Below are 13,182 nucleotides of genomic sequence, written 5' to 3'. Positions count from 1 at the left end.
AGGGAAGCACAGAGTCATTAGCTGCCTACCAGGTGTTGTTGAGTGCCCCAAGTGCTGGGCTTTAAATCAACAGGCTTAATGGAACCATGCCATTTGTTTGGAGTTAGGGATTCACAATAGTTAAGGAGTAGCCAGTTGCTACAACTCACAGCAAAGCCCACAGGAACGAGAAAAGGTGGAGGATTGCCTGAGGAGTTCATGCTGTCCTTCTATGCTCCCCTAAAAACAGACTTTGAGAGCCTGATAAAAGAGGCGAGAAAAGGTATTAGGAGCTCTCTGATGAATTGATGCTTTTTTCAATAAGTCACAAACTGCAGGCTATGTCAAGCAATTGTCATAGTGAAAGGCAGAGCTTATTCAAGTTGCAATTTCCCAGGATGATAGCTCTGAAATTACTTCAGGGTGGGATGGAAAGAGCAGCTAGGAAATAGACTCCTGATGATTACTGAGGAAATGTATTCCTATGCATCTTGTCTTATTCAAAGAATCTGGCTTTAAAATTTAAGCTTGTCATTTTTAATTGCCCATCTGATTACCCAATGTGATCCCTGATCATTGTGAGAACTTTAATCATGGAAAGAGTATTATTTGGCAAGATCATTCTTGCCAACGACTTAACATCTGGCAAAGTACCTGAAACATCAATTTATTTCTCCATAGCATGACCAAGCAAAATATATAAAAGCCTTGGCTGGGCACAGTGGCTCACTCCTGTGATCCCAGCACTTTGGGAGGCCGAGGCAGACGGATCACCTGAGGTCGGGAGTTCAAGACCAGCCTGACCAACATGGAGAAACCCTGTCTCTATTAAAAATACAAAATTAGCCAGGCATGGTGGCATATGCCTATAATCCCAGCTACTCAGGAGGCTGAGGCAGAAGAATCACTTGAACCCGGGAGGTGGAGGTTGCATTGAGCCGAGATTGCACCACTGCACTCCAGCCTGGGCGACAGAGGGAGACTCTGTCTCAAAAAAAAAAAAAAAAAAGCCTTAAGAGGCATTTCTTTTTAGAAAAACCAGTAAAAATAAATAACATTGATAGTTATTTTTGACTTGTATAAATATCATTGATTTTTTAATTAATTACAAAAATACATACCAGTATAAGGAATACCCTAACAGGTTAGGCTGATAAATGCTACAGCTTCTATCTCAGGAAGGGGCCATGTGGGCTATATGCTATCAACAGAAAAAAGTCCAAGCAGAAAACAGCTTGTTTTGCAATGCCAGTCAATTAAATATTATTGTATTAGGATGCAAAGGAACAGAAAGAGAATCTGTAGGTATATATATAACCTTCATATATTTACATATCTCATGTATGTGAGAATATATACATATATTCTCATAGTCAATCCACACTTAAGTTTGCTGGAAGAAATCTAGATTAATATTAAAGGAAAATGTTAATCATAATGGTGATTATATATGTATGTTTATTTTCTTTATTTTTATTAGAGACAGGGTCTCCCTATGCTGCACACACTGGTCTTGAACTCCTGGACTCAAGGGATCCTTCTGTGTCAGCCTCCCCAAAGTGCTAGGATTATAGGTGTGAGCCACTCTGCCTGGGCTATTTGCTTATTTTCATGACAATGGTTCGTATCATTAAAATGATGGAACTAGAAGGCTTAAAATGACATGCTGAGGTCATTTCAAATGAATAAACATGTAATGAGCACTTTGTGTAAAACATTGCCTTTTAAAGTTATTGCAATAATTATCTATAACAAAATTAGAACACATCTTTCAGGCCAAAAGTAACATGAAAAAAAGTGACATGAAAACAATTAGATTTGAATTGTTCAAATTTAAAACTAAAATTCTGTCACTTCAGTGGGACAGTCTATAGAATCCACTTTCAGAGTCAACAGCCAACAACAAAGAGAGAGGCAGAAGAAGAGAAAATACAGAGCAAAACATTTGTGGCACAGAGTCAAATTATAGTCTGGAAATTTTTTTTTTCATGTACAGCTGCCTCACCAAGCAAAGAAATTCTGTGGCAGCCACCACTTCCAGTATTAGCAAAACACATCATTACAATAGAGATAGAAAGGGATATGAAATTACAGCAAATCATTTCCTGTAACATTGCAATTATATCTACTTGTGACACTAGGGTAGGTAGCTTATGAATCTGGGGAGAGAACATGATGCCTGAAAGAGCACTCAGAAAGAGCAGATGCCTGAAAGTCTTATGATATTGATTCTCAGCCAGCATCTCCTGCTAACCAGCATTGAAATTGTCCTCGAGACTCTGCTTCTCTCAGTTTACTTACTTGTAAAATGATGAAATCAGACCAGATGATCTGTAAGATCATATTTTTCCACAATCTACAAATAATTTCATTCAACTTGAACAAATAACACAGCAGCCTTCCTAGCCTGGAAGCTACTCTCCCCAAGTGATTTCTCATACACTAGAAACACACAGTTTGGACAGTGAGGAATGTTTTTAAAAGTCATCTCTATGTAGAAATCAGACTCTGCCCAACAGCAAATTGTAAGATCTCTTCTCATTGTAATAGTTTATGATATATGTTGGGTTTCAACTTCTGATAAGCTTTTAAGATATCCTTTTCAAAGAAGAAAGGATATCCTAAATCTCTCACATGGAAATCACAGTGAAATCAGAAACATAACTTCCCTGATATTAAAAAAAATTCCACGAGCTATTTAGGGTATAAGTTTATATATATTTTTACATTTCTAAAAGAAGACAGGTGTTAAAATAATGACTATAGAGAACAATGGTAATTACTGTATATCATACCTGTCATTTGAAGGCTGCAAGTCTTTTGTAACCAATAGCTAATTCTTTTAATGTCTCTTGGGGATAAGTATCATTATCCACATTTTACCTAACAGCAAACTGAGGGACCAAGAGCTCATTCAAGTTCACACAGGTGGCCGGGAGCAGTGGCTTATGCCTGTAATCCCAACACTTTGGGAGGCCATGGCGGGTGGATTATCTGAGGTCAGAAGTTTGAGACCAGCCTGGCCAACATGGTGAAACCCCGTCTCTACTGAAAATACAAAAATTAGCCAGGCGTGGTGGCACATGCCTGTAATCCCAGCTACTTGGGAGGCTGAGGTGGGAGAATTGCTTGAACCCAGGAGGCAGAGGCTGCAGTGAGCCGAGATCACACCACTGCACTCCAGCCTGGGTGACAGAGTGAGATCCTGTCTCAAAAAGAAAAAAAGTTCATTCAGGCAAGTCACTGATAGAGCTGGAATCAGAAAATGATGATGGCTACAAAGAGAATCTTGCTGAAATCCTCCAATGGCTTCCCATCTTACTTTACAGTAAGTTCTAAAATCCTCACCATAGCCCAGAACACTGTACAGGATTTGGCGTCTGATTACTTCTTGGACTCTATTTCTAATCTGTCTGCTCCAGCTACACTGGCTTATCTGCTGTTACTCAAATATCCCAAGTAAGCTCCTTCGGGTCTCTGTACTTCCTGTTTCCTCAGCCTAGAATCCTCTTTCCTCATTATGCACGCAGTTCACTTTCTTCCTCCTCTCAGGTCTTTGCTTGAATCTCCCCTCCTCGGAGAGGCCTTCTATACCGCCTACCCTCATCATAGCACCCGGTTATATCTGTTTCATGGAGTGATCCCTATACAAATATGTTATTCATCTATCTATTTTATTTGCCATCTCTCTCTAGCCCATGAAGTTGCATGTTTCATCTACTGCTGTTATCCCCCCAGTACCTATAACAATGCCTGGACTCAACAAAATTTTTCAAAATGAATAAACAATGAATGAATAATCCCATATCCAGCACAGATTCTCCAGCAGATTCTCCAGTGGTTTCATCCAATAGAATTGTGTTTCCCTGTAATGCCCATACTCTTCTTTCTCTTCCTCCTTGCCTTTATTATTTTTTCTAGATGGTGAACACAGCTGAAAATGCCCTACTGTACTCAGTAACATGGATCCTGAAGGTTGGTCCATTTAGACCACCCACACGAAAGAAAGTAAGCCAAAGGATTTGATTCTATAGGATCCTGCCAAGTCTCCTGAAGGCCCCAAGCTGTTAGGATGACAATCTTTTTTTTTTTTTTTTTTTTTTTTTGGAGACACAGTCACACTCTGTTGCCCAGGCAGTAGGGTAGTGGTGTGATATTGGCTCGCTGCAACCTCTGCCACTGGATTCAAGCAATTCTCCTGCCTCAGCCTCCTGAGTATCTGGGATTACAGATGCATGCCACCACTCCCAGCTAATTGTTTTTTGTATTTTTAGTAGAGATGGGGTTTCACCATGTTGGCCAGGCTGGTCGTGAACTTCTGGCCTCGAGTGATCTGCCCACCTTGGCCTCCCGAAGTGCTGGGATTACAGGTGTGAGCCACTGTGCCTGGACAGATGACAACCTTTTTGAACCCCTTCTGGAGCAGAAACAATGGCCATTTGTCATTCAGCTGCATCAAAGATTAAAGAAAGAAAGGAAAGTTAGAGCACTTAGTATCCTCAAAGTAGGAAAACGGCTGGGCGTGGTGGCTCACGTCTGTAATCCCAGCACTTTGGGAGGCCGAGGTGGGTCGATCACTTGAGGTCAGGGGTTCGAGACCAGTCTGGCCAACATGGTGAAACCCCTCTCTACTAAAAATATAAAAATCAGCCAGGCGCAATGGTGCACGCCTGTAATCCCAGCTACTTGTGAGGCTGAGGCAAGGGAATTGCTTGAACCCAGGAGGCAGAGGTTGTAGTGAGCAGAGATTGCACCACTGCACTCCAACCTGGGTGACAGAACGAGATCCTGTGTCAAAAAAATTTTTTTAATTAAAAAAGAAAAAACAAAGTAGGAAAACCTTTATCTCTTATCTCTTATCATTTTATACAACAAATCCCGAGTGTTTACCTATTGTATGTGTGTTACCTATAGAGCTAATTATTTACTGCTAAATTGCATGAACCACAAACCCTTAGAAAGGATGCTGCAAAGGTGTAGAGGCAGCATAGGCAGGGCAGGAGCAATGGAAAATGGTGTGGGGGAACTGCCTAATGTCTCGGACAGAACACAGTGGAAGAGCCAGCAAGGAAAAGGAGAAAGCAGGAGAGACAGAGACATAATGGGCCTTAAAACTCTTCTGCACAAAGATTAAAGAAACAATGGAGAAAAAAACACAGGACTTAGAAAAGTGAACTGCAGTTAATGATCCCAGAATGCCAGGAACTTCACCCTGCTAAAGAAACCCTACCACTACGGGCAACCTAATGCATCACTCAACTCTCTCCATCATGTCATTTACAGTCCTACCAAGTTTGTTTTTTTAAGATGAAGTCTCACTCTGTCACCCAGGCTGGAGTGCAGTGGCATGATCTCAGCTCACTGCAACCTCAACCTCCTGGGTTCAAGAGATCCTCCCACCTCAGCCTCCCAAGTGGCTGGGACTATAGGTGTGTGTCATCATACCCAGCTAAGATTTTTTGCGTTTTTAGTGGAAGCAGGGTTTCACCATGTTGCCCAGGCCTATCTTGAACTCCTGACCTCAAGTGATCCTCCTGACTTGGCCTCCCAAAGTGCTGGCATTACAGGCGTGAGCCACTGCACCTGGCCCCAAGTTTTAATATACAACACTGTCCTACTCTCTGAGAAGCTGAGTAAAAATCAAATAGCTTTTCTTAAATAATTCTACATATGTGGGCACTGAAGCATTCTTTATTTGATTTAAAGCAAAGTCTAGTAGGAGGGGTCTACAGTCCACCCTTCTCATTACAGACAAATTATTTTATCAGATGTATTTCAGCATGGCATAGCACTGCTCAAATGATCAATGACTCTCAATTACTCACATAATAAGGCACACATGCTAGATACTGGCATTCAAGGCTTCCACAATTCTAATAATATAACAATTGCTAACATCTGTGGGGTGCTTTATGCACTATGGTCTCTGGCTAAGTGCTTTCCTCATATTATTTCATTGAATCCTTTTTTTTTTTTTTTTTTGAGACAGAGTCTTCCTCTGTCACCTAGGCTGGAGTGCAGTGGGAGCTGTCTTGTCTCACTGCAGCCTCTGCAGGGGTTCCAAAGATTCTGCTGCCTCAGCGTCCCGAGTAGCTGGGATTACAGGTGTGTGCCACCACACCCAGCTAAATTTTTTTGTATTTTTAGTAGAGACGGGGTTTTACCATGTTGGCCAGGCTGGTCTTGAACTCCTGACCTCAAGTGATCCACCCGCCTCAGCCTCCCAAAGTGCTGGGATTATAGGCATGAGCCACTGCACTCGGCCATTCATTGAATCCTAATAACAATTTGTGTGGTCATTACTGTTATGCCCTCCATATTACAGAAGAGAAATGGAGGCATAGGCCGGACGCAGTGACTTCAAGCCATTTTCATGCCTCAGCCTCCCGAGTAGCTGGGATTACAGGTGGATGTCACCACGTCTGGCTAATTTTTGTGTTTTTAGTAGGGACAAGGTTTCATTATGTTGGCCGGGCTGGTCTCAAACTTTTGACCACAAATGATCAGCCTGCCTCAGCCTCCCAAAGTGCTGGGATTATAGGTGTGAGTCACTGTGCCCTGCCCACCTGCCCAAAAAGGTTTTAAGCCCTACATCTGACACCTTACCCTCCAAATGCTGACTTTTATTAACAAGGCATTCAATATATATTTGGTAGCCAGGCGTGGTGGAATGCACCTGTAGTCCCAGGTACTTGGGAGCCTGAGGCAGGAGGATCGCTTTAGCCCAGGTGTTGGAGGCTGCAATGAGCTATGATTGTGCCACCGCACTCTAGCCGGGCAATATAGTAAGACCTTGTCTCTAAAAAAATTAAATTAAGAAATTATCTATGTGGTGATGAATTTGTGGATTCCCAATAGTGTCTGACACATAGGAAGTACCTAATAGTTTTTGAGCAGTGTTACGAATGAGGGAAACCAAAACACAAAAAACAAATTAGTGAAAAAATCTCTTACACATAATAAATAAATGCAATCCATATGTTAGCTGTAAGAGACAGTCCGGTGGTTTGAGAATACAATTGGACTAACATATCAAAAATAAAAGATTTTCTCTTCCTTTTGTTCTAACACACACAGTGATCTTGACCTCCTAGCAATTATTTTAATATTGTATGTGCTTTCTTAGGTCAAATCCTCATTTGATTTGATGCTCTCCCACTGCAGAGGAGGAACAATCCCTCCTGGAAGAGTTAAGGAGTTAAGGACTTTGGGACTCTGGATATATAACAAATGGCTCTCTTTTGTGCCAAAAAAATTTTAAAGGGCACTAGAAGTGAGTCATACATCAACCAGTTGAACTTGCAACCCCGATAACATATCAAGGCACTTCAACGTTTAATTGCTGAAAATGGGGAGGAGAGAGCTAGAGGAATGTGACCAAATTGAGCCAAGAAGATGCATAAAGGTGGGTGTCTCAGGAGTTGGCCAAGAATCTGCAACAATTTTTTAAAAATGAAAAACCACCCTGAAGATCAAATTCCTCCCTATATCATTGTATCTCTTAGGAAAAGTAGTTCTAAATACCAGGGGAAGGCTATGTCCAATATCACGGCTAACTAAGCCCACATTAAATTCCTTCATTTATATGAAAAGAAGTTGAATAAAGCAGATATCTCTAGCAGCTACTTGGGAAAGAGAGGATGTAAATGAACAGGAGAGTGTTAGGATTGTGGTTTCTGTCTAAGGGATCATGAATTCTCTATGGTATCTTAAAACTCTCTTATACTTTTCTAGTAATTGAAGGGTGGCAAAAAGGTACATCCTCATTAACTAGAAACCACAAATTGAAGAAATTAATCACTATGATAAGGCTTGTCCTCTTTTAACATGAATACCAAGAACAAAGCAAATTACAAGTGCTAAATATTCACTGCACTGCACCCAGACAACCAACAGAGCATTGTGCTTTTGTTTTTATTTTTTTAAAAAAGAGATGAGGTCTCCCTTTGTGCCCAGGATGGAGTGCAGTGCACAATCATAGCTCATTGCAGCTTCAAACTTCTGGGTTCATCCTCCTGACTCAGCCTCTTGAGTAACTGGGATTACAGGCACATGCCACCACACCCAGCCTAACAGAGCATTTGCAAGAACTGCATGATGCCAGCATCCTCTTCAGAGAGAGGAAGCGCTTGGGCACAGAGCGCTGTGACTTGTGGAGTGATGCACATTATTTGCAGCTTTCCTGTAGCCCAGGCTCCTGAGGGCAAGTATCTCAGCCAACAATGAGGTTATACTCAGCAAGCACCTCTGAGAAAATAATGCCAATTTCACAAGGTGGGGCAGATTATATCTTGACAACTGACCAGAGCAGGGGGAAGGCTATATATTGGGGAAATACAAATTTTTATTCCATAAATATGAGGTCTTATAATCTTGCAATATGAAGAACTCAGCCTAGTTCCTCTAGCAGCCCCTCTTTTCCCTAGAGCCCATCGACTTTTAATGCATTGCAAGTCATTGTAAGAACCATCAACTTGAATGTTCTTGCAAAACTTGCTGGCAAGCTAGCTAGGAAGGTTGAACTTTCTAAAGCAACCCATATACAAATTACTTTGGCTACATTATTTAGATTGCATTAAAGGCCATGTGGTTGCTTTCTCAAAAGATCTTATAAAGTTGGAATCTTCTAATTCCCTTTCATCAACTACGCTTTGCCGAGTCTCTTCTAATCCCCTTTCCTTCATTGTACTTTTGCACTTTCATGATACAATTCCTCCCTTCCTTGCTAGTAGAGCCGCCCTCCCTCTCTTCTTCTTTTTTTTTTTTTTTTTGGAGACAGAGTGTTGCTCTGTCACCCAGGCTGGAGTGCATGAAGTGGCGCAATCTCGGCTCACTGCAATCTCCGCCTCTTGCGCTCAGGTAATCCTCCCACCTCAGAGCTACTCCAGAGTAGCTGGGACTATAAGAGTGCACCACCATGCCTGGCTAACTACTTTTGTATTTTTCATAGAGGCGAGGTTTTACCATGTTGCTCAGGCTGGTCATAAACTCCTGGGCAGATTCCCTTATTTCTAACAGTCAAAATATCCAAGAAAACAACTCAGATCTATTTACAAAATCAGTTTAAAGTTGTGCATAATTGCAAACCTTCCAAACTGATTACAATTTTTTTTGAGAGATGGAGTATTGCTCTGTCACCCAGGCTGGAGTGCAGTGGCATAATCATGGCTCACTGTAGCTTTGACCTCCCAGGCTCAAGCGATCCTCCCACCTCAGCTTCTCAAGTAGCTGCAACTACAGGCATGCGTCACCATGCCCAGCTAATTTTTTTACTTTTTGAAGAGACAAGTTCTCACTACATTGCCCAGGCTGGTCTTGAACTCCCAAGTTCAAGCAATCCTCCTGCCCTGGCCTCTCTAAATGCTAGGATTACAGGCATGAGCCACTGTGCCTAGCACATAATTTTAAAAATTTATTAATTTCTTAATGAATAGACCCTTAAATGTACACCTCTCTCTAAAAGGCAGCATGATGCCTTGCTTTCATTCCCTAGCAATTCCAGAGGGATCTGCAGGCCAGTGTCAAGCCACAAGGCATCAAAGAGGCTCACATAAAACATAGGGAAGAAGCTTGGCTTTTGGAGGCTGTTATTTGCCAGTGAGTCATGATTAATAGCCAGATCTGCTGTTGCTTCCTAGTCTGCTGTGAGTTTGCATGGGCTATCAAAGCTTGGATTTTCCAAAAAGAAGATTCTTTGCTCTCAGCTCTGCAAACTCTGGCCCTGAGATGCTGGTTGCTAAAGCTACCAACGCTTCTTACCAGTGTGGGCTGGAGTTCCTAGCGGGCAGGGAACTCCAGATGCTCTAAGGATAAACCTGCCTTCAGGATTGGGGAAATGACTCACATAATAGCACACCTGAGTCATCTTCCCATTTGCGTATGAGTTTCATTAGTATTCGTCATTTCAAAGATTAACACAGTAGAAAAAATACACAGAAAGTGTCCTTTCAAAGTGTCTCAAACTCTGTTAACCCTTTGCCTCAGTTCTTCTGCTTCTGCCTTTCCCAACTATCCAAGAGCTGGGTGAGCTACTCACCCCATCTTCAGCTTTAGTGTCTCTCCTCCTATGCCTGAACCAATCCAAACTTGAAGCAGGAAGAACTTATATGATCCCCCACCCTGTAACAGAGCATTGAAGGGTACACACCACACTCCCCCAGTATGCCTTGGTTCATAGGCCTGGACTTGTGCGTGGCCCTCGCTTCAAGTTTTAGCCTGGAAACTACAAAACTGCTCCCCCTTTTCAATCCTCTTCCCCATACACTCACATGCCCTGTGTTGATACAGAAAGAGAACATGGAGGCCGGGCACGGTGGCTCACACCTGTAATCCCAGCACTTTGGGAGGCCGAGGCAGGTGGATCACGAGGTCAGGAGTTCAAGACCAGCCTGATCAACATATAAAACCCTATCTCTACTGAAAATGCAAAAATTAGTCAGGTATGGAGGCACATGCCTGTAATCCCAGCTACTCAGGAGGCTGAGGCAGGACAATTGCTTGAACCCAGGGGAGGTGGAGGTTGCAGTGAGCCGAGATTGTGCCACTGCACTCCAGCCTGGGTGACAGAGCGAGATTCCATCTCAAAAAAAAAAAAATAAGGAAAGAAAGAGAACATGGAAAAATGATGTGTCAACGCTCCAGTTCTAACTAATTTCAATAATGTTGAATTAAATAACAGTTAAAACACTTTTTTTTGAAATAAGGTCTCACACCCAGGCTAGAGTGCAGTGGCACAATCTCGGCTCACTACAACCTCTACCTCCTAGGCTGAAGTGATCCTCCCACTTCAACTTCCCAAGTACCTGGGACTACAGGTGAGCACCACCTCACATGGCTAATTCTGTTTATTTTTGTAGAGACAGGGTCTTGCTATGTTGCCTAGGCTGGTCTTAAACTCCTGGGCTCAAGTGATCCTCCTGCATTGGCCTCCCAAAATGCTGGGATTACAGGCATAAACCACCATGCCCAGCCCAAAATACAATTATTAGAGGAAAAAGTAATCTTGGCAAAATCCCTCAGAAGGTTCTAGCTGAACCTTCCTCTGATTCCCATTCTAGCTGTGAAAAATTCTGAAATACAACACAACTGCTATGGCTCAGGAGATGAAACCAGAAGAGTAAAGGATATATATTTAGCTCCCAAAAATCCAAAATGGAAATTCATAATTTATAATGGAAAAGAGCAGGGATAAATAAAACTCATAACCAGAAACAGCTCCAAAACCTCGATATGGCCTTTGGATTTCAAAGTATTTCCTATTAATTTTTTTTAAAGCTGTGTGGTGACCAGGCACAGTGGCTGATGCCTGTAATCCCAGCATTTGAGGAGGCCAAGGTGGGAGGATCACTTGAGTCCAAGAGTTTGAGACCAGCCTGTACAACATAGGGAGACCCCATCTCTACCAAACAAACAAACAAACAAAAACAATTAGCTGGGCCTGGTGCTCTGTGCCTGTGGTCCCAGCTACTTAGGAGGCTGAAGTGGGAGGACTGCTTGAGCCTGGAAGATTGAGACTGCAATGAGCCATGATTGTGCCACTGCACTCCAGTCTGGGTGACACAGTGAGACTCTCAAAAACAAATAAATAAATGATAAAAATAAAGACAAAAGCTGTGCAGCTTCATATGACCAATTAACTTGGTTTATCTTTTCCTTCCTTTGCCTACTGTGTGGTAGAAGTTTTAAAATGAAAGAAATAGGCTGGGCATGGTGGCTCACACCTGTAATCCCGGCACTTTGGGAGGCTGAGGCAGGTGGATCACTTGAGGTCAGAAGTTTGAGAACGGCCTGCCCAACATGGTGAGAACCCCATCTCTACCAAAAACACAAAAATTAGCTGGGCATGGCGGAGTGTGCCTGTAATCCCAGCTACACAGGAGGCTGAGGCAGGAGTATGGCTTGAACCCAGGAGGTGGAGGTTACAGTGAGCTGAGATTGTGCCTCTGCACTCCATCCTGGCAACAGAGCCAAGATCTATCTCAAAAAAAAAAAAAAAGAAAGAAAGAAATGTTTTTATGTTAATGACCCCCTCCTCCCCCCAACACACACACACAGTGCCAGTATATGAGCAGCTGAGGATGAAGAGAGGCAAAGCAAAGAGCCCAGCTCAGCTGCAGCAAAGCAACAATTAGCTGGAGACGAGTGGCAGCTGTCCCCTTCAGCTGTGGGCTATATGGTCACCAGGTTGCCTTGGACTCACCACACACTCCATGAATTTATGGCTCCTGCCTAGCCGCTGTTAGTGCTAGAGTTCCCAAGCTCAGAAATAAGAAACACACAAGCTGAACAATCAACTTTTGCCTTATTTGTATTAGTTTCCTGTTCTTGTTGTCATAAATTGCTACAAATTTGATGGCTTAAAATAGCACAAACTTATTATCTGACAGTTTCGCAGGTGAAAAGTCTGACATGAGTCTTGCTGGGCTAAAATCAAGGTGTCAGCAGGGCTATGTTCCTTTCTGGATGCTGCATGGGATAATCCATTTCCCTGCCTTTTCCGACTTCTAGAAGCTGCCCACATTTCTTGGCCTGTGAATCCTTTCTCTATCCTCAAAGCCAGCAACACAGCATCTCTCTCTGGCCCTGCTTCTGTTCTCACATCTCTTTCCCTGACTGTCCTTTCCTGCCTCCCTCTTCCACTTATGGGATTCTTGAAATTACACTGGGCCCACCCCCATAAGTGAGGATACCCTTCCTCCCGCCAATTAGTGATTTTAATTCTTCTTTGCCACATAAGGGACCATTGACTGGTTCCAGGGATTAAGACATGGACATCTTTGAGAGGCCATCAATTTCTGCTATCACATCAATCAATCAATGTGTATTTCACAAATTATGAAAGAAAGTGTAAAGCATGTGCTTTTTGTTTTATAATATATGGACTCCTAAAAATGAGTTGTTGTTTGTAAGGCAAATTAAAGCCGAAAGGTATTAAACTGAAGGAATCTGTGGTAAATTATTCTGTAAAGATATTAATTTCCTAACATCTTGTTTTATGGATCCAGATTTTGGGACATTTACTTAACGTGGGGCTAAGGCTTGAGTGTGGGTAAAACCATCATTCTTTCATGCATTTATTTATTTATTTTAGAGACAGCATCTTATTCTGTCACCCAGGCTGGAGTGCAGAGGTGCAATCATAGTTCACTGCAGCCTCGAAATCCTGGGCTCAAGTGATCCTCCTGCCTTGGCCTCCCAAAGTGC

The 13,182-nt window shown here is 42.5% G+C and overlaps 1 protein-coding gene across 4 annotated transcripts in view; it reads right to left on the bottom strand.

The window, feature by feature from the left end:
- The window catches only part of DOCK11 (dedicator of cytokinesis 11), a 189,154-nt gene that overhangs the window by 123,870 nt on the left and 52,102 nt on the right, over window positions 1-13,182 (bottom strand). The window lies entirely within an intron of this gene.

This window comes from Sapajus apella, unplaced genomic scaffold (genome assembly GCF_009761245.1).
Source record: "Sapajus apella isolate SASKATOON/1434 unplaced genomic scaffold, GSC_monkey_1.0 scaffold102, whole genome shotgun sequence".
Lineage (NCBI taxonomy): Eukaryota > Metazoa > Chordata > Mammalia > Primates > Cebidae > Sapajus > Sapajus apella.
This window is presented reverse-complemented; position numbering and strand designations above follow the sequence as displayed.